We start from the raw sequence: 20,978 nt of genomic DNA on the forward strand, positions 1-20,978 counted from the left end.
CTCTGGGCTCGGCTCGACTCTACGCTGGGATCGGGGCTCGGATCTGGGTTCGGCTCTGGACTCGGCTCGCCTCGGCTCTAGGCTGGGCTTGGGGATTGTCTCGGGGCTCGTCTCGAGGCTCGGCTCTGGGCTCTGTGCTCGGCTGGGCTCGGGGCTCGGCTCGAGGCTCGGCTCTAGGCTGGGCTCTGGGCTCGGCTCGGCTCTAGGCTGGGCTTGGGGATATTCTCGGGGCCCGTCTCTAGGCTCGGCTCTGGGCTCTGTGCTAGGCTGGGCTCGGAGATCGCCTCGAGGCTCGTCTCTGGGCTCGGCACTAGGCTGGGCTCTGGGCTCGGCTCGGCTCTAGGCTGGGCTCGGTTCTCGGATCTGGGTTCGGCTCTGGACTCGGCTCGCCTCGGCTCTAGGGTGGGCTTGGGGATAGTCTCGGGGCTCGTCTCGAGGCTCTGGGCTCAGGGCTCTGCTCTGGACTCGGCTGTAGGCTGGTCTCGAGGCTCGGCTCTGGACTTGTCTGCTCTCGGATTTGGGCTACGCTCAGGGATCGGCTCTGCTCTTGTCTCGGTTCGAGGCTCAGATCGCGCCCGACTCTGGGCTCGGCTCTGGGCTCTGCTCGGCTCTAGGCTGGGCTCGGTGCTCGGATCTGGGTTCGGCTCTGGACTCGGCTCGCCTCGGCTCTAGGCTGGGCTTGGGGATTGTCTCGAGGCTCGTCTCGAGGCTCGGCTCTGGGCTCGGGGCTCGGCTGGGCTCGGGGCTCGGCTCGAGGCTCGGCTCTAGGCTGGGCTCTGGACTCGGCTGTAGGCTGGGCTCGAGGCTCGGCTCTGGACTTGTCTGCTCTCGGATTTGGGCTATGCTCAGGGATCGGCTCTGCTCTTGGCTCGGTTCGAGTCTCAGATCGCGCCCGACCCTGGGCTCGGCTCTGGACTCGGCTCGGCTCTAGGCTGGGCTCGGGGCTCGGATCTGGGTTCGGCTCTGGACTCGGCTCGGCTCGTCTCTAGGCTGGGCTTGGGGATTGTCTCGGGGCTCGTCTCGAGGCTCGGCTCTCGGCTCTGTGCTTGGCTGGGCTCGGGGCTCGGCTCGAGGCTCGGCTCTAGGCTGGGCTCTGGGCTCGGCTCGGCTCTAGGCTGCGCTTGGGGATATTCTCAGGGCCCGTCTCGAGGCTCGGCTCTGGGCTCGGCACTAGGCTGGGCTCTGGGCTCGGCTCGGCTCTACGCTGGGATCGCGCCCGACTCTGGGCTCGGCTCTGGACTCGGCTCGGCTCTAGGCTGGGCTCGGGGCTCGGATCTGGGTTCGGCTCTGGACTCGGCTCGCCTCGGCTCTAGGCTGGGCTTGGGGATTGTCTCGGTTCTCGTCTCGAGGCTCGGCTCTCGGCTCTGTGTTCGGCTGGGCTCGGGGCTCGGCTCGAGGCTCGGCTCACGGCTCGGCTCTAGGCTGGGCTCTGGGCTCGGCTCGACTCTACGCTGGGCTCGGGGATATTCTCGGGGCCCGTCTCTAGGCTCGGCTCTGGGCTCTGTGCTAGGCTGGGCTCGGAGATCGGCTCGAGGCTCGGCTCTGGGCTCGGCACTAGGCTGGGCTCTGGGCTCGGCTCGGCTCTAGGCTGGGCTCGGGGCTCGGATCTGGGTTCGGCTCTGGACTCGGCTCGTCTCGGCTCTAGGCTGGGCTTGTGGATTGTCTCGGGGCTCGTCTCGAGGCTCGGCTCTGGGCTCGGCTCTGCACTCGGCTCTAGGCTGGGCTCGAGGCTCGGCTCTGGACTTGTCTGCTCTCGGCTTTAGGCTGGGCTCAATGATCGGCTCTGCTCTTGGCTCGGCTCGAGACTTCGCTCGCGCCCGACTCTGGGCTCGGCTCTGGACTCGGCTCGGTCTGGACTCGGCTCGGCTCTAGGCTGGGCTCGGGGCTCGGATCTGGGTTCGGCTCTGGACTCGGCTCGCCTCGGCTCTTGGCTGGGCTTGGGGATTGTCTCGGGGCTCGTCTCGAGGCTCGGCTCTGGTCTCTGTGCTCGGCTGGGCTCGGGGCTCGTCTCGAGGCTCTGGGCTCAGGGATCTGCTCTGGACTCGGCTGTAGGCTGGGCTCGAGGCTCGGCTCTGGACTTGTCTGCTCTCGGATTTCGGCTATGCTCAGGGATCGGCTCTGCTCTTGGCTCGGTTCGAGGCTCAGATCGCGCCAGACTCTGGGCTCGGCTCTGGGCTCGGCTCGGCTCTAGGCTGGGCTCGGGGCTCGGATCTGGGTTCGGCTCTGGACTCGGCTCGCCTCGGCTCTAGGCTGGGCTTGGGGATTGTCTCGGGGCTCGTCTCGAGGCTCGGCTCTGGGCTCGGCTCTGCACTCGGCTCTAGGCTGGGCTCGAGGCTCGGCTCTGGACTTGTCTGCTCTCGGCTTTGGACTGGGGTCAATGATCGGCTCTGCTCTTGGCTCGGCTCGAGTCTCAGGTCGCGCCCGACTCTGGGCTCGGCTCTGGACTCCGTTCGGCTCTAGGCTGGACTCGGGGCTCTGCTCGAGGCTCGGCTCTAGGCTGGGCTCTGGGCTCGGCTCGGCGCTAGGCTGGGCTTGGGGATTGTCTCGGGGCTCGTCTCGAGGCTCGGCTCTCGGCTCTGTGCTCGGCTGTGCTCGGGGCTCGGCTCGAGTATCGGCTCAGGGCTCGGCTCTAGGCTGGGCTCTGGGCTCGGCTCGACTCTACGCTGGGATCGGGGCTCGGATCTGGGTTCGGCTCTGGACTCGGCTCTCCTGTGCTCTAGGCTGGGCTTGGGGATTGTCTCGGGGCTCGTCTCGAGGCTCGGCTCTGGGCTCTGTGCTCGGCTGGGCTCGGGGCTTGGCTCGAGGCTCGGCTCTAGGCTGGGCTCTGGGCTCGGCTCGGCTCTAGGCTGGGCTTGGGGATATTCTCGGGGCCCGTCTCGAGGCTCGGCCCTGGGCTCTGTGCTCGGCTGGGGTCGGGGCTCGTCTCGAGGCTCGGCTCTGGGCTCGGCACTAGGCTGGGCTCTGGGCTCGGCTCGGCTCTAGGCTGGGCTCGGGGCTCGGATCTGGGTTCGGCTCTGGACTCGGCACGCCTCGGCTCTAGGGTGGGCTTGGGGATTGTCTCGGGGCTCGTCTCGAGGCTCGGCTCTGGGCTCTGTGCTCGGCTGGGCTCGGAGCTAGGCTCGAGGCTCGGGTCAGGGCTCGGCTCTAGGCTAAGCTTGGGGATTGTCTCGGGGCTCGTCTCGAGGCTCGTCTCTGGGCTCTGTGCTCGGCTGCGTTCGGGGCTCGGCTCGAGGCTCGGCTCTAGGCTGGGCTCTGGGCTTGGCTCAGCTCTAGGCTGGGCTTGGGGATATTCCCGGGGCCCGCCTCGAGGCTCGGCTCTGGGCTCTGTGCTCGGCTGGGTTCGGGTCTCGGCTCGAGGCTCGGCTCTAGGCTGGGCTCTGGGTTCGGCTTAGCTCTAGGCTGGGTTTGGGGATATTCTTGGGGCCCGTCTCGAGGCTCGGCTCTGGGTTCTGTGCTCGGCTGGGCTCGTAGCTCGTCTCGAGGCTCTGGGCTCAGGGCTCTGCTCTGGACTCGGCTGTAGGCTGGGCTCGGGGCTCGGCTCTGGACTTGTCTGCTCTCGGCTTTGGGCTGGGCTCAATGATCGGTTCTGCTCTTTGCTCGGCTCGAGGCTCAGCTCACGCCCGACTCTGGGCTCGGCTCTGGACTCGGCTCGGCTCTAGGCTGGGCTCGGGGCTCGGATCTGGGTTCCGCGCTGGACTCGGCTCGGCTCGGCTCTAGGCTGGGCTTGGGGATTGTCTCGGGGCTCGTCTCGAGGCTCGGCTCTCGGCTCTGTGTTCGGCTGGGCTCGGGGCTCGGCTCGAGTCTCGGCTCAGGGCTCGGCTCTAGGCTGGGCTCTGGGCTCGGCTCGACTCTACGCTGGGATCGGGGCTCGGATCTGGGTTCGGCTCTGGACTCGGCTCGCCTCGGCTCTAGGCTGGGCTCTGGGCTCGGCTCGGCTCTAGGCTGGGTTTCGGGATATTCTCGGGGCCCGTCTCTAGGCTCGGCTCTGGGCTCTGTGCTAGGCTGGGCTCGGAGATCGGCTCGAGGCTCGGCTCTGGGCTCGGCACTAGGCTGGGCTCTGGGCTCGGCTCGGCTCTAGGCTGGGCTCGGGGCTCGGATCTGGGTTCGGCTCTGGACTCGGCTCGTCTCGGCTCTAGGCTGGGCTTGGGGATTGTCTCGGGGCTCGTCTCGAGGCTCGGCTCTGGGCTCGGCTCTGCACTCGGCTGTAGGCTGGGCTCGAGGCTCGGCTCTGGACTTGTCTGATCTCGGCTTTGGGCTGGGCTCAATGATTGGCTCTGCTCTTGGCTCGGCTCGAGACTTCGCTCGCGCCCGACTCTGGGCTCGGCTCTGGACTCGGCTCGGTCTGGACTCGGCTCGGCTCTAGGCTGGGCTCGGGGCTCGGATCTGGGTTCGGCTCTGGACTCGGCTCGCCTCGGCTCTAGGCTGGGCTTGGGGATTGTCTCGGGGCTCGTCTCGAGGCTCGGCTCTGGGCTCGGCTCTGCACTCGGCTCTAGGCTGGGCTCGAGGCTCGGCTCTGGACTTGTCTGCTCTCGGCTTTGGACTGGGGTCAATGATCGGCTCTGCTCTTGGCTCGGCTCGAGTCTCAGGTCGCGCCCGACTCTGGGCTCGGCTCTGGACTCCGTTCGGCTCTAGGCTGGGCTCGGGGCTCTGCTCGAGGCTTGGCTCTAGGCTGGGCTCTGGGCTCGGCTCGGCTCTAGGCTGGGCTTGGGGATTGTCTCGGGGCCCGTCTCGACGCTCGGCTCTGGGCTCTGTGCTCGGCTGGGCACGGGGCTCGGCTCGAGGCTCGGCTCTGGGCTCGGCTCTGCACTCGGCTCTAGGCTGGGCTCGAGGCTCGGCTCTGGGCTTGTCTGCTGTCAGCTTTGGGCTGGGCTCAGGGATCGGCTCTGCTCTTGGCTCGTCTCGAGGCTCAGATCGCGCCCGACTCTGGGCTCGGCTCTGGACTCGGCTCGGCTCTAGGCTGGGCTCGGTGCTCGGATCTGGGTTCGGCTCTGGGCTCGGCTCTAGGCTAGGTTCGGGGCTCGGATCTGGGTTCGGCTCTGGACTCGGCTCGCCTCGGCTCTAGGGTGGGCTTGGGGATTGTTTCGGGGCTCGTCTCGAGGCTCGGCTCTGGTCTCTGTGCTCGGCTAGGCTCGGGGCTCGGCTCGAGGCTCGGCTCTGGACTTGTCTGCTCTCGGATTTGTGCTATGCTCAGGGATCGGCTCTGCTCTTGGCTCGGTTCGAGGCTCAGATCGCGCCCGACTCTGGGCTCGGCTCTGGGCTCGGGGCTCGGCTGGGCTCGGGGCTCGGCTCGAGGCTCGGCTCTAGGCTGGGCTCTGGGCTCGGCTCGGCTCTAGGCTGGGCTTCGGGATATTCTCGGGGCCCGTCTCGAGGCTCGGCTCTGGGCTCGGCACTAGGCTGGGCTCTGGGCTCGGCTCGGCTCTAGGCTGGGCTCGGTTCTCGGATCTGGGTTCGGCTCTGGACTCGGCTCGCCTCGGCTCTAGGTTGGGCTTGGGGATTGTCTCGGGGCTCGTCTCGAGGCTCGGCTCTCGGCTCTGTGCTCGGCTGGGCTCGGGGCTCGGCTCGAGGCTCGGCTCTAGGCTGGGCTCTGGACTCGGCTCTAGGCTGGGCTCGAGGCTCGGCTCTGGACTTGTCTGCTCTCGGATTTGTGCTATGCTCAGGGATCGGCTCTGCTCTTGGCTCGGTTCGAGGCTCAGATCGCGCCCGACTCTGGGCTCGGCTCTGGACTCGGCTCGGCTCTAGGCTGGTGTCGGAGCTAGGCTCGACGCTCGCGTCAGGGCTCGTCTCTAGGCTAAGCTTGGGGATTGTCTCGGGGCTCGTCTCGAGGCTCGTCTCTGGGCTCTGTGCTCGTCTGGGTTCGGGGCTCGGCTCGAGGCTCGGCTCTAGGCTGGGCTCTGGACTCGGCTGTAGGCTGGGCTCGAGGCTCGGGTCTGGACTTGTCTGCTCTCGGATTTGGGCTATGCTCAGGGATCGGCTCTGCTCTTGGCTCGGTTCGAGGCTCAGATCGCGCCCGACTCTGGGCTCGGCTCTGGACTCGGCTCGGTCTGGACTCGGCTCGGTTCTAGGCTGGGCTCGGGGCTCGGATCTGGGTTCGGCTCTGGAATCGGCTCGCCTCGGCTCTAGGCTGGGCTTGGGGATTGTCTCGGGGCTCGTCTCGAGGCTCGACTCTGGGCTCTGTGCTCGGCTGGGCTCGGGGCTCCTCTCGAGGCTCGGGTCTGGGCTCGGCTCTGCACTCGGCTTTAGGCTGGGCTCGAGGCTCGGCTCTGGACTTGTCTGCTCTCGGCTTTGGGCTGGGCTCAATGATCGTCTCTGCTCTTGGCTCGGCTCGAGGCTCAGCTCGCGCCCGACTCTGGGCTCGGCTCTGGACTCGGCTCGGCTCTAGGCTGGGCTCGGTGCTCGGATCTGGTTCGGCTCTGGGCTCGGCTTGCCTCGGCTCTAGGGTGGGCTTGGGGATTGTCTCGGGGCTCGTCTCGAGGCTCGGCTCTCGGCTCTGTGCTCGGCTGGGCTCGGGGCTCGGCTCGAGGCTCGGCTCTAGGCTGGGCTCTGGGCTCGGCTCGGCTCTAGGCTGGGCTTGGGGATATTCTCAGGGCCCGTCTCGAGGCTCGGCTCGGGGCTCGGCACTAGGCTGGGCTCTGGGCTCGGCTCGGCTCTACGCTGGGATCGGGGCTCGGATCTGGGTTCGGCTCTGGACTCGGCTCGCCTCGGCTCTAGGCTGGGCTTGGGGATTGTCTCGGGGCTCGTCTCGAGGCTCGGCTCTGGGTTCTGTGCTCGGCTGGGCTCGGGTCTCGTCTCGAGGCTCTGGGCTCAGGGCTCTGCTCTGGACTCGGCTGTAGGCTGGGCTCGAGGCTCGGCTCTGGACTTGTCTGCTCTCGGCTTTGGGCTGGGCTCAATGATCGGCTCTGCTCTTGGCTCGGCTCGAGTCTCAGCTCGCGCCCGACTCTGGGCTCGGCTCTGGACTCGGCTCGGCTCTAGGCTGGGCTCGGTGCTCGGATCTGGTTCGGCTCTGGGCTCGGCTTGCCTCGGCTCTAGGCTGGGCTTGGGGATATTCTCGGGGCTCGTCTCGAGGCTCGGCTCTGGGCTCGGCTCTGCACTCGGCTCTAGGCTGGGCTCGAGGCTCGGCTCTGGACTTGTCTGCTCTCGGATTTGTGCTATGCTCAGGGATCGGCTCTGCTCTTGGCTCGGTTCGAGGCTCAGATCGCGCCCGACTCTGGGCTCGGCTCTGGACTCGGCTCGGCTCTAGGCTGGTGTCGGAGCTAGGCTCGACGCTCGGGTCAGGGCTCGTCTCTAGGCTAAGCTTGGGGATTGTCTCGGGGCTCGTCTCGAGGCTCGTCTCTGGGCTCTGTGCTCGTCTGGGTTCGGGGCTCGGCTCGAGGCTCGGCTCTAGGCTGGGCTCTGGACTCGGCTGTAGGCTGGGCTCGAGGCTCGGCTCTGGACTTGTCTGCTCTCGGATTTGGGCTATGCTCAGGGATCGGCTCTGCTCTTGGCTCGGTTCGAGGCTCAGATCGCGCCCGACTCTGGGCTCGGCTCTGGACTCGGCTCGGCTCTAGTCTGGGCTCGGGGCTCGGATCTGGGTTCGGCTCTGGAATCGGCTCGCCTCGGCTCTAGGCTGGGCTTGGGGATTGTCTCGGGGCTCGTCTCGAGGCTCGACTCTGGGCTTTGTGCTCGGCTGGGCTCGGGGCTCCTCTCGAGGCTCGGGTCTGGGCTCGGCTCTGCACTCGGCTTTAGGCTGGGCTCGAGGCTCGGCTCTGGACTTGTCTGCTCTCGGCTTTGGGCTGGGCTCAATGATCGTCTCTGCTCTTGGCTCGGCTCGAGGCTCAGCTCGCGCCCGACTCTGGGCTCGGCTCTGGACTCGACTCGGCTCTAGGCTGGGCTCGGTGCTCGGATCTGGGTTCGGCGCTGGACTCGGCTCGGCTCGGCTCTAGGCTTGGCTTGGGGATTGTCTCGGGGCTCGTCTCGAGGCTCGGCTCTGGGCTCTGTGCTCGGCTGGGCTCGGGGCTCGGCTCGAGTCTCGGCTCAGGGCTCGGCTCTAGGCTGGGCTCTGGGCTCGGCTCGACTCTACGCTGGGATCGGGGCTCGGATCTGGGTTCGGCTCTGGACTCGGCTCGCCTCGGCTCTAGGCTGGGCTTGGGGATTGTCTCGGGGCTCGTCTCGAGGCTCGTCTCTGGGCTCTGTGCTCGGCTGGGCTCGGGGCTCGGCTCGAGGCTCGGCTCTAGGCTGGGCTCGGTGCTCGGATCTGGTTCGGCTCTGGGCTCGGCTTGCCTCGGCTCTAGGCTGGGCTTGGGGATATTCTCGGGGCTCGTCTCGAGGCTCGGCTCTGGGCTCGGCTCTGCACTCGGCTCTAGGCTGGGCTCGAGGCTCGGCTCTGGACTTGTCTGCTCTCGGATTTGTGCTATGCTCAGGGATCGGCTCTGCTCTTGGCTCGGTTCGAGGCTCAGATCGCGCCCGACTCTGGGCTCGGCTCTGGACTCGGCTCGGCTCTAGGCTGGTGTCGGAGCTAGGCTCGACGCTCGGGTCAGGGCTCGTCTCTAGGCTAAGCTTGGGGATTGTCTCGGGGCTCGTCTCGAGGCTCGTCTCTGGGCTCTGTGCTCGTCTGGGTTCGGGGCTCGGCTCGAGGCTCGGCTCTAGGCTGGGCTCTGGACTCGGCTGTAGGCTGGGCTCGAGGCTCGGCTCTGGACTTGTCTGCTCTCGGATTTGGGCTATGCTCAGGGATCGGCTCTGCTCTTGGCTCGGTTCGAGGCTCAGATCGCGCCCGACTCTGGGCTCGGCTCTGGACTCGGCTCGGCTCTAGTCTGGGCTCGGGGCTCGGATCTGGGTTCGGCTCTGGAATCGGCTCGCCTCGGCTCTAGGCTGGGCTTGGGGATTGTCTCGGGGCTCGTCTCGAGGCTCGACTCTGGGCTCTGTGCTCGGCTGGGCTCGGGGCTCCTCTCGAGGCTCGGGTCTGGGCTCGGCTCTGCACTCGGCTTTAGGCTGGGCTCGAGGCTCGGCTCTGGACTTGTCTGCTCTCGGCTTTGGGCTGGGCTCAATGATCGTCTCTGCTCTTGGCTCGGCTCGAGGCTCAGCTCGCGCCCGACTCTGGGCTCGGCTCTGGACTCGACTCGGCTCTAGGCTGGGCTCGGTGCTCGGATCTGGGTTCGGCGCTGGACTCGGCTCGGCTCGGCTCTAGGCTTGGCTTGGGGATTGTCTCGGGGCCCGTCTCGAGGCTCGGCCCTGGGCTCTGTGCTCGGCTGGGGTCGGGGCTCGTCTCGAGGCTCGGCTCTGGTCTCTGGGCTCGGCTGGGCTCGGGGCTCGGCTCGAGGCTCGGCTCTGGACTTGTCTGCTCTCGGATTTGGGCTACGCTCAGGGATCGGCTCTGCTCTTGTCTCGGTTCGAGGCTCAGATCGCGCCCGACTCTGGGCTCGGCTCTGGGCTCTGCTCGGCTCTAGGCTGGGCTCGGGGCTCGGATCTGGGTTCGGCTCTGGGCTCGGCTCGGCTCGGCTCTAGGCTGGGCTTGGGGATAGTCTCGGGGCTCGTCTCGAGGCTCGGCCCTCGGCTATGTGCTCGGCTGGGCTCGGGGCTCGGCTCGAGGCTCGGCTCTAGGCTGGGCTCTGGGCTCGGCTCGGCTCTAGGCTGGGCTTGGGGATATTCTCAGGGCCCGTCTCGAGGCTCGGCTCTGGGCTCGGCACTAGGCTGGGCTCTGGGCTCGGCTCGGCTCTACGCTGGGATCGGGGCTCGGATCTGGGTTCGGCTCTGGACTCGGCTCGCCTCGGCTCTAGGCTGGGCTTGGGGATTGTCTCGGGGCTCGTCTCGAGGCTCGGCTCTGGGTTCTGTGCTCGGCTGGGCTCGGGTCTCGTCTCGAGGCTCTGGGCTCAGGGCTCTGCTCTGGACTCGGCTCTAGGCTGGGCTCGAGGCTCGGCTCTGGACTTGTCTGCTCTCGGCTTTGGGCTGGGCTCAATGATCGGCTCTGCTCTTGGCTCGGCTCGAGTCTCAGCTCGCGCCCGACTCTGGGCTCGGCTCTGGACTCGGCTCGGCTCTAGGCTGGGCTCGGTGCTCGGATCTGGTTCGGCTCTGGGCTCGGCTTGCCTCGGCTCTAGGCTGGGCTTGGGGATATTCTCGGGGCTCGTCTCGAGGCTCGGCTCTGGGCTCGGCTCTGCACTCGGCTCTAGGCTGGGCTCGAGGCTCGGCTCTGGACTTGTCTGCTCTCGGATTTGTGCTATGCTCAGGGATCGGCTCTGCTCTTGGCTCGGTTCGAGGCTCAGATCGCGCCCGACTCTGGGCTCGGCTCTGGACTCGGCTCGGCTCTAGGCTGGTGTCGGAGCTAGGCTCGACGCTCGGGTCAGGGCTCGTCTCTAGGCTAAGCTTGGGGATTGTCTCGGGGCTCGTCTCGAGGCTCGTCTCTGGGCTCTGTGCTCGTCTGGGTTCGGGGCTCGGCTCGAGGCTCGGCTCTAGGCTGGGCTCTGGACTCGGCTGTAGGCTGGGCTCGAGGCTCGGCTCTGGACTTGTCTGCTCTCGGATTTGGGCTATGCTCAGGGATCGGCTCTGCTCTTGGCTCGGTTCGAGGCTCAGATCGCGCCCGACTCTGGGCTCGGCTCTGGACTCGGCTCGGCTCTAGTCTGGGCTCGGGGCTCGGATCTGGGTTCGGCTCTGGAATCGGCTCGCCTCGGCTCTAGGCTGGGCTTGGGGATTGTCTCGGGGCTCGTCTCGAGGCTCGACTCTGGGCTTTGTGCTCGGCTGGGCTCGGGGCTCCTCTCGAGGCTCGGGTCTGGGCTCGGCTCTGCACTCGGCTTTAGGCTGGGCTCGAGGCTCGGCTCTGGACTTGTCTGCTCTCGGCTTTGGGCTGGGCTCAATGATCGTCTCTGCTCTTGGCTCGGCTCGAGGCTCAGCTCGCGCCCGACTCTGGGCTCGGCTCTGGACTCGACTCGGCTCTAGGCTGGGCTCGGTGCTCGGATCTGGGTTCGGCGCTGGACTCGGCTCGGCTCGGCTCTAGGCTTGGCTTGGGGATTGTCTCGGGGCTCGTCTCGAGGCTCGGCTCTGGGCTCTGTGCTCGGCTGGGCTCGGGGCTCGGCTCGAGTCTCGGCTCAGGGCTCGGCTCTAGGCTGGGCTCTGGGCTCGGCTCGACTCTACGCTGGGATCGGGGCTCGGATCTGGGTTCGGCTCTGGACTCGGCTCGCCTCGGCACTAGGCTGGGCTTGGGGATTGTCTCGGGGCTCGTCTCGAGGCTCGTCTCTGGGCTCTGTGCTCGGCTGGGCTCGGGGCTCGGCTCGAGGCTCGGCTCTAGGCTGGGCTCGGTGCTCGGATCTGGTTCGGCTCTGGGCTCGACTTGCCTCGGCTCTAGGCTGGGCTTGGGGATATTCTCGGGGCTCGTCTCGAGGCTCGGCTCTGGGCTCGGCTCTGCACTCGGCTCTAGGCTGGGCTCGAGGCTCGGCTCTGGACTTGTCTGCTCTCGGATTTGTGCTATGCTCAGGGATCGGCTCTGCTCTTGGCTCGGTTCGAGGCTCAGATCGCGCCCGACTCTGGGCTCGGCTCTGGACTCGGCTCGGCTCTAGGCTGGTGTCGGAGCTAGGCTCGACGCTCGGGTCAGGGCTCGTCTCTAGGCTAAGCTTGGGGATTGTCTCGGGGCTCGTCTCGAGGCTCGTCTCTGGGCTCTGTGCTCGTCTGGGTTCGGGGCTCGGCTCGAGGCTCGGCTCTAGGCTGGGCTCTGGACTCGGCTGTAGGCTGGGCTCGAGGCTCGGCTCTGGACTTGTCTGCTCTCGGATTTGGGCTATGCTCAGGGATCGGCTCTGCTCTTGGCTCGGTTCGAGGCTCAGATCGCGCCCGACTCTGGGCTCGGCTCTGGACTCGGCTCGGCTCTAGTCTGGGCTCGGGGCTCGGATCTGGGTTCGGCTCTGGAATCGGCTCGCCTCGGCTCTAGGCTGGGCTTGGGGATTGTCTCGGGGCTCGTCTCGAGGCTCGACTCTGGGCTCTGTGCTCGGCTGGGCTCGGGGCTCCTCTCGAGGCTCGGGTCTGGGCTCGGCTCTGCACTCGGCTTTAGGCTGGGCTCGAGGCTCGGCTCTGGACTTGTCTGCTCTCGGCTTTGGGCTGGGCTCAATGATCGTCTCTGCTCTTGGCTCGGCTCGAGGCTCAGCTCGCGCCCGACTCTGGGCTCGGCTCTGGACTCGACTCGGCTCTAGGCTGGGCTCGGTGCTCGGATCTGGGTTCGGCGCTGGACTCGGCTCGGCTCGGCTCTAGGCTTGGCTTGGGGATTGTCTCGGGGCCCGTCTCGAGGCTCGGCCCTGGGCTCTGTGCTCGGCTGGGGTCGGGGCTCGTCTCGAGGCTCGGCTCTGGTCTCTGGGCTCGGCTGGGCTCGGGGCTCGGCTCGAGGCTCGGCTCTGGACTTGTCTGCTCTCGGATTTGGGCTACGCTCAGGGATCGGCTCTGCTCTTGTCTCGGTTCGAGGCTCAGATCGCGCCCGACTCTGGGCTCGGCTCTGGGCTCTGCTCGGCTCTAGGCTGGGCTCGGGGCTCGGATCTGGGTTCGGCTCTGGGCTCGGCTCGGCTCGGCTCTAGGCTGGGCTTGGGGATAGTCTCGGGGCTCGTCTCGAGGCTCGGCCCTCGGCTATGTGCTCGGCTGGGCTCGGGGCTCGGCTCGAGGCTCGGCTCTAGGCTGGGCTCTGGGCTCGGCTCGGCTCTAGGCTGGGCTTGGGGATATTCTCAGGGCCCGTCTCGAGGCTCGGCTCTGGGCTCGGCACTAGGCTGGGCTCTGGGCTCGGCTCGGCTCTACGCTGGGATCGGGGCTCGGATCTGGGTTCGGCTCTGGACTCGGCTCGCCTCGGCTCTAGGCTGGGCTTGGGGATTGTCTCGGGGCTCGTCTCGAGGCTCGGCTCTGGGTTCTGTGCTCGGCTGGGCTCGGGTCTCGTCTCGAGGCTCTGGGCTCAGGGCTCTGCTCTGGACTCGGCTCTAGGCTGGGCTCGAGGCTCGGCTCTGGACTTGTCTGCTCTCGGCTTTGGGCTGGGCTCAATGATCGGCTCTGCTCTTGGCTCGGCTCGAGTCTCAGCTCGCGCCCGACTCTGGGCTCGGCTCTGGACTCGGCTCGGCTCTAGGCTGGGCTCGGTGCTCGGATCTGGTTCGGCTCTGGGCTCGGCTTGCCTCGGCTCTAGGCTGGGCTTGGGGATATTCTCGGGGCTCGTCTCGAGGCTCGGCTCTGTGCTCTGCTCTGCACTCGGCTCTAGGCTGGGCTCGAGGGTCGGCTCTGGACTTGTCTGCTCTCGGCTTTGGGCTGGGCTCAATGATCGGCTCTGCTCTTGGCTCGGCTCGAGGCTCAGCTCGCGCCCGACTCTGGGTTCGGCTCTGGACTCGGCTCGGTCTGGACTCGGCTCGGCTCTAGGCTGGGCTCGGGGCTCGGCTCGAGTCTCGGCTCAGGGCTCGGCTCTAGGCTGGGCTCTGGGCTCGTCTCGGCTCTACGCTGGGATCGGGACTCGGATCTGGGTTCGGCTCTGGACTCGGCTCGCCTCGGCTCTAGGCTGGGCTTGGGGATTGTCTCGGGGCTCGTCTCGAGGCTCGGCTCTGGGCTCTGTGCTCGGCTGGGCTCGGGGCTCGGCTCGAGTCTCGGCTCAGGGCTCGGCTCTAGGCTGGGCTCTGGGCTCGGCTCGGCTCTACGCTGGGATCGGGGCTCGGATCTGGGTTCGGCTCTGGACTCGGCTCGCCTCGGCTCTAGGCTGGGAGTGGGGATTGTCTCGGGGCTCGTCTCGAGGCTCGGCTCTGGGCTCGGCTCTGCACTCGGCTCTAGGCTGGGCTCGAGGCTCGGCTCTGGACTTGTCTGCTCTCGGCTTTGGGCTGGGCTCAATGATCGGCTCTGCTCTTGGCTCGGCTCGAGGCTCAGGTCGCGCCCGACTCTGGGCTCGGCTCTGGAGTCGGCTCGGTCTGCACTCGGCTCGGCTCTAGGCTGGGCTCGGGGCTCGGATCTGGGTTCGGCGCTGGACTCGGCTCGCCTCGGCTCTAGGCTGGGCTTGGGGATTGTCTCGGGGCTCGTCTCGAGGCTCGGCTCTGGGCTCTGTGCTCGGCTGGGCTCGGGGCTCGTCTCGAGGCTCTGGGCTCAGGGCTCTGCTCTGGATTCGGCTGTAGGCTGGGCTCGAGGCTCGGCTCTGGACTTGTCTGCTCTCGGATTTGGGCTATGCTCAGGGATCGGCTCTGCTCTTGGCTCGGTTCGAGGCTCAGATCGCGCCCGACTCTGAGCTCGGCTCTGGGCTCGGCTCGGCTCTAGGCTGGGCTCGGGGCTCGGATCTGGGTTCGGCTCTGGACTCGGCTCGCCTCGGCTCTAGGGCGGGCTTGGGGATAGTTTCGGGGCTCGTCTCGAGTCTCGACTCTGGGCTCTGTGCTCGGCTGGGTTCGGGGCTCGGCTCGAGGCTCGGCTCTAGGCTGGGCTCTGGGCTCGGCTCGGCTCTAGGCTGGGCTTCGGGATATTCTCGGGGCCCGTCTCTAGGCTCGGCCCTGGGCTCTGTGCTTGACTGGGCTCGGGGCTCGTCTCGAGGCTCGGCTCTGGGCTCTGTGATCGGCTGGGCTCCGAGCTAGGCTCGAGGCTCGGGTCAGGGCTCGGCTCTAGGCTAAGCTCGGGGATTGTCTCGGGGCTCGTCTCGAGGCTCGGCTCTGGGCTCTGTGCTCGGCTGGGATCGGGGCTCGGCTCGAGGCTCGGCTCTAGGCTGGGCTCTGGGCTCGGCTCAGCTCTAGGCTGTGTTTGGGGATATTCTCGGGGCCCGTGTCGAGGCTCGGCTCTGGGCTCTGTGCTCGGCTGGGCTCGGGGCTCGGCTCGAGGCTCGGCTCTAGGCTGGGCTCTGGGCTCGGCTCAGCTCTAGGCTGGGTTTGGGGATATTCTTGGGGCCCGTCTCGAGGCTCGGCTCTGGTCTCTGTGCTCGGCTGGGCTCGGGGCTCGGCTCGAGTCTCGGCTCTGGGCTTGGCACTAGGCTGGGCTCTGGGTTCTGCTCGGCTCTAGGCTGGTCTCGAGGATCGGATCTGGGTTCGGATCTGGACTCGGCTCGCCTCGGCTCTAGGCTGGGCTTGGGGATTGTCTCGGGGCTCGTCTCGAGACTCGGCTCTGGGCTCGGCTCTGCACTCGGCTCTAGGCTGGGCTCGAGGCTCGGCTCTGGACTTGTCTGCTCTCAGCTTTGGGCTGGGCTCAATGATCGGCTCTGCTCTTGGCTCGGCTCATGTCTCAGCTCACGCCCGACTCTGGGCTCGGCTCTGGACTCGGCTCGGCTCTAGGCTGGTCTCGGGGCTCGGATCTGGGTTCGGCTCTGGACTCGGCTCGGCTCGTCTCTAGGCTGGGCTTGGGGATTGTCTCGGGGCTCGTCTCGAGGCTCGGCTCTGGGCTCTGTGCTCCGCTGGGCTCGGGGCTCGGTTCGAGGCTCGGCTCTAGGCTGGGCTCTGGGCTCGGCTCGGCTCTAGTCTGGGCTTGGGGATATTCTCAGGGCCCGTCTCGAGTCTCGGCTCTGGGCTCTTTGCTCGGCTGTGCTCTGGGCTCGGCTCGAGGCTCGGCTCTGGGCTCGGCACTAGGCTGGGCTCTGGGCTCGGCTCGGATCTACGCTGGGATCGGGGCTCGGATCAGGGTTCGGCTCTGGACACGGCTCGCGTCGGCTCTAGGCTGGGCTTGGGGATTGTCTCGGGGCTCGTCTCGATGCTCGGCTCTGGGTTCTGTGCTGGGCTGGGCTCGGGGCTCGTCTCGAGGCTCTGGGCTCAGGGCTCGGCTCTGCACTCGGCTGTAGGCTGGGCTCGAGGTTCGGCTCTGGACTTGTCTGCTCTCGGCTTTGGGCTGGGCTCAATGATCGGCTCTGCTCTTGGCTCGGCTCGAGACTTAGCTCGCGCCCGACTCTGGGCTCGGCTCTGGACTCGGCTCGGTCTGGACTCGGCTCGGCTCTAGGCTGGGCTCGGGGCTCGGATCTGGGTTCGGCTCTGGACTCGGCTAGCCTCGGCTCTTGGCTGGGCTTGGGGATTGTCTCGGGGCTCGTCTCGAGGCTCGGCTCTGGGCTCTGTGCTCGGCTGGGCTCGGGGCTCGTCTCGAGGCTCTGGGCTCAGGGCTCTGCTCTGGACTCGCCTGTAGGCTGGGCTCGAGGCTCGGCTCTGGACTTGTCTGCTCTCGGATTTGTGCTATGCTCAGGGATCGGCTCTGCTCTTGGCTCGGTTCGAGGCTCAGATCGCGCCCGACTCTGGGCTCGGCTCTGGGCTCTGTGCTCGGCTGGGCTCGGGGCTCGGCTCGGCTCTAGGCTGGGCTTCGGGATATTCTCGGGGCCCGTCTCGAGGCTCGGCCCTGGGCTCTGTGCTCGGCTGTGGTCGGGGCTCGTCTCGAGGCTCGGCTCTGGGCTCGGCACTAGGCTGGGCTCTGGGCTCGGCTCGGCTCTAGGCTGGGCTCGGGGCTCGGATCTGGGTTCGGCTCTGGACTCGGCTCGCCTCGGCTCTAGGTTGGGCTTGGGGATTGTCTCGGGGCTCGTCTCGAGGCTCGGCTCTGGGCTCTGTGCTCGGCTGTGCTCTGGGCTCGGCTCGAGGCTCGGCTCTGGGCTCGGCACTAGGCTGGGCTCTGGACTCGGCTCGGCTCTAGGCTGGTCTCGGAGCTAGGCTCGAGGCTCGGGTCAGGGCTCGTCTCTAGGCTAAGCTTGGGGATTGTCTCGGGGCTCGTCTCGAGGCTCGTCTCTGGGCTCTGTGCTCGTCTGGGTTTGGGGCTCGGCTCGAGGCTCGGCTCTAGGCTGGGCTCTGGACTCGGCTGTAGGCTGGGCTCGAGGCTCGGCTCTGGACTTGTCTGCTCTCGGATTTGGGCTATGCTCAGGGATCGGCTCTGCTCTTGGCTCGGTTCGAGGCTCAGATCGCGCCCGACTCTGGGCTCGGCTCTGGACTCGGCTCGGCTCTAGGCTGGGCTCGGGTCTCGGATCTGGGTTCGGCTCTGGACTCGGCTCGCCTCGGCTCTAGGCTGGGCTTGGGGATTGTCTCGGGGCTCGTCTCGAGGCTCGGCTCTGGGCTCGGCTCTGCACTCGGCTGTAGGCTGGGCTCGAGGCTCGGCTCTGGACTTGTCTGCTCTCGGATTTGGGCTATGCTCAGGGATCGGCTCTGCTCTTGGCTCGGTTCGAGGCTCAGATCGCGCCCGACTCTGGGCTCGGCTCTGGACTCGGCTCGGCTCTAGTCTGGGCTCGGGGCTCGGATCTGGGTTCGGCTCTGGAATCGGCTCGCCTCGGCTCTAGGCTGGGCTTGGGGATTGTCTCGGGGCTCGTCTCGAGGCTCGACTCTGGGCTCTGTGCTCGGCTGGGCTCGGGGCTCCTCTCGAGGCTCGGGTCTGGGCTCGGCTCTGCACTCGGCTTTAGGCTGGGCTCGAGGCTCGGCTCTGGACTTGTCTGCTCTCGGCTTTGGGCTGGGCTCAATGATCGTCTCTGCTCTTGGCTCGGCTCGAGGCTCAGCTCGCGCCCGACTCTGGGCTCGGCTCTGGACTCGACTCGGCTCTAGGCTGGGCTCGGTGCTCGGATCTGGGTTCGGCGCTGGACTCGGCTCGGCTCGGCTCTAGGCTTGGCTTGGGGATTGTCTCGGGGCCCGTCTCGAGGCTCGGCCCTGGGCTCTGTGCTCGGCTGGGGTCGGGGCTCGTCTCGAGGCTCGGCTCTGGTCTCTGGGCTCGGCTGGGCTCGGGGCTCGGCTCGAGGCTCGGCTCTGGACTTGTCTGCTCTCGGATTTGGGCTACGCTCAGGGATCGGCTCTGCTCTTGTCTCGGTTCGAGGCTCAGATCGCGCCCGACTCTGGGCTCGGCTCTGGGCTCTGCTCGGCTCTAGGCTGGGCTCGGGGCTCGGATCTGGGTTCGGCTCTGGGCTCGGCTCGGCTCGGCTCTAGGCTGGGCTTGGGGATAGTCTCGGGGCTCGTCTCGAGGCTCGGCCCTCGGCTATGTGCTCGGCTGGGCTCGGGGCTCGGCTCGAGGCTCGGCTCTAGGCTGGGCTCTGGGCTCGGCTCGGCTCTAGGCTGGGCTTGGGGATATTCTCAGGGCCCGTCTCGAGGCTCGGCTCTGGGCTCGGCACTAGGCTGGGCTCTGGGCTCGGCTCGGCTCTACGCTGGGATCGGGGCTCGGATCTGGGTTCGGCTCTGGACTCGGCTCGCCTCGGCTCTAGGCTGGGCTTGGGGATTGTCTCGGGGCTCGTCTCGAGGCTCGGCTCTGGGTTCTGTGCTCGGCTGGGCTCGGGTCTCGTCTCGAGGCTCTGGGCTCAGGGCTCTGCTCTGGACTCGGCTCTAGGCTGGGCTCGAGGCTCGGCTCTGGACTTGTCTGCTCTCGGCTTTGGGCTGGGCTCAATGATCGGCTCTGCTCTTGGCTCGGCTCGAGTCTCAGCTCGCGCCCGACTCTGGGCTCGGCTCTGGACTCGGCTCGGCTCTAGGCTGGGCTCGGTGCTCGGATCTGGTTCGGCTCTGGGCTCGGCTTGCCTCGGCTCTAGGCTGGGCTTGGGGATATTCTCGGGGCTCGTCTCGAGGCTCGGCTCTGGGCTCGGCTCTGCACTCGGCTCTAGGCTGGGCTCGAGGGTCGGCTCTGGACTTGTCTGCTCTCGGCTTTGGGCTGGGCTCAATGATCGGCTCTGCTCTTGGCTCGGCTCGAGGCTCAGCTCGCGCCCGACTCTGGGTTCGGCTCTGGACTCGGCTCGGTCTGGACTCGGCTCGGCTCTAGGCTGGGCTCGGGGCTCGGCTCGAGTCTCGGCTCAGGGCTCGGCTCTAGGCTGGGCTCTGGGCTCGTCTCGGCTCTACGCTGGGATCGGGACTCGGATCTGGGTTCGGCTCTGGACTCGGCTCGCCTCGGCTCTAGGCTGGGCTTGGGGATTGTCTCGGGGCTCGTCTCGAGGCTCGGCTCTGGGCTCTGTGCTCGGCTGGGCTCGGGGCTCGGCTCGAGTCTCGGCTCAGGGCTCGGCTCTAGGCTGGGCTCTGGGCTCGGCTCGGCTCTACGCTGGGATCGGGGCTCGGATCTGGGTTCGGCTCTGGACTCGGCTCGCCTCGGCTCTAGGCTGGGAGTGGGGATTGTCTCGGGGCTCGTCTCGAGGCTCGGCTCTGGGCTCGGCTCTGCACTCGGCTCTAGGCTGGGCTCGAGGCTCGGCTCTGGACTTGTCTGCTCTCGGCTTTGGGCTGGGCTCAATGATCGGCTCTGCTCTTGGCTCGGCTCGAGGCTCAGGTCGCGCCCGACTCTGGGCTCGGCTCTGGAGTCGGCTCGGTCTGCACTCGGCTCGGCTCTAGGCTGGGCTCGGGGCTCGGATCTGGGTTCGGCGCTGGACTCGGCTCGCCTCGGCTCTAGGCTGGGCTTGGGGATTGTCTCGGGGCTCGTCTCGAGGCTCGGCTCTGGGCTCTGTGCTCGGCTGGGCTCGGGGCTCGTCTCGAGGCTCTGGGCTCAGGGCTCTGCTCTGGATTCGGCTGTAGGCTGGGCTCGAGGCTCGGCTCTGGACTTGTCTGCTCTCGGATTTGGGCTATGCTCAGGGATCGGCTCTGCTCTTGGCTCGGTTCGAGGCTCAGATCGCGCCCGACTCTGAGCTCGGCTCTGGGCTCGGCTCGGCTCTAGGCTGGGCTCGGGGCTCGGATCTGGGTTCGGCTCTGGACTCGGCTCGCCTCGGCTCTAGGGCGGGCTTGGGGATAGTTTCGGGGCTCGTCTCGAGTCTCGACTCTGGGCTCTGTGCTCGGCTGGGTTCGGGGCTCGGCTCGAGGCTCGGCTCTAGGCTGGGCTCTGGGCTCGGCTCGGCTCTAGGCTGGGCTTCGGGATATTCTCGGGGCCCGTCTCTAGGCTCGGCCCTGGGCTCTGTGCTTGACTGGGCTCGGGGCTCGTCTCGAGGCTCGGCTCTGGGCTCTGTGATCGGCTGGGCTCCGAGCTAGGCTCGAGGCTCGGGTCAGGGCTCGGCTCTAGGCTAAGCTCGGGGATTGTCTCGGGGCTCGTCTCGAGGCTCGGCTCTGGGCTCTGTGCTCGGCTGGGATCGGGGCTCGGCTCGAGGCTCGGCTCTAGGCTGGGCTCTGGGCTCGGCTCAGCTCTAGGCTGTGTTTGGGGATATTCTCGGGGCCCGTGTCGAGGCTCGGCTCTGGGCTCTGTGCTCGGCTGGGCTCGGGGCTCGGCTCGAGGCTCGGCTCTAGGCTGGGCTCTGGGCTCGGCTCAGCTCTAGGCTGGGTTTGGGGATATTCTTGGGGCCCGTCTCGAGGCTCGGCTCTGGTCTCTGTGCTCGGCTGGGCTCGGGGCTCGGCTCGAGTCTCGGCTCTGGGCTTGGCACTAGGCTGGGCTCTGGGTTCTGCTCGGCTCTAGGCTGGTCTCGAGGATCGGATCTGGGTTCGGATCTGGACTCGGCTCGCCTCGGCTCTAGGCTGGGCTTGGGGATTGTCTCGGGGCTCGTCTCGAGACTCGGCTCTGGGCTCGGCTCTGCACTCGGCTCTAGGCTGGGCTCGAGGCTCGGCTCTGGACTTGTCTGCTCTCAGCTTTGGGCTGGGCTCAATGATCGGCTCTGCTCTTGGCTCGGCTCATGTCTCAGCTCACGCCCGACTCTGGGCTCGGCTCTGGACTCGGCTCGGCTCTAGGCTGGTCTCGGGGCTCGGATCTGGGTTCGGCTCTGGACTCGGCTCGGCTCGTCTCTAGGCTGGGCTTGGGGATTGTCTCGGGGCTCGTCTCGAGGCTCGGCTCTGGGCTCTGTGCTCCGCTGGGCTCGGGGCTCGGTTCGAGGCTCGGCTCTAGGCTGGGCTCTGGGCTCGGCTCGGCTCTAGTCTGGGCTTGGGGATATTCTCAGGGCCCGTCTCGAGTCTCGGCTCTGGGCTCTTTGCTCGGCTGTGCTCTGGGCTCGGCTCGAGGCTCGGCTCTGGGCTCGGCACTAGGCTGGGCTCTGGGCTCGGCTCGGCTCTACGCTGGGATCGGGGCTCGGATCAGGGTTCGGCTCTGGACACGGCTCGCGTCGGCTCTAGGCTGGGCTTGGGGATTGTCTCGGGGCTCGTCTCGATGCTCGGCTCTGGGTTCTGTGCTGGGCTGGGCTCGGGGCTCGTCTCGAGGCTCTGGGCTCAGGGCTCGGCTCT

The sequence above is a fragment of the Athene noctua genome, chromosome 15, assembly GCF_965140245.1.
Source record: "Athene noctua chromosome 15, bAthNoc1.hap1.1, whole genome shotgun sequence".
In the NCBI taxonomy this organism is placed as follows: Eukaryota; Metazoa; Chordata; class Aves; order Strigiformes; family Strigidae; genus Athene; species Athene noctua.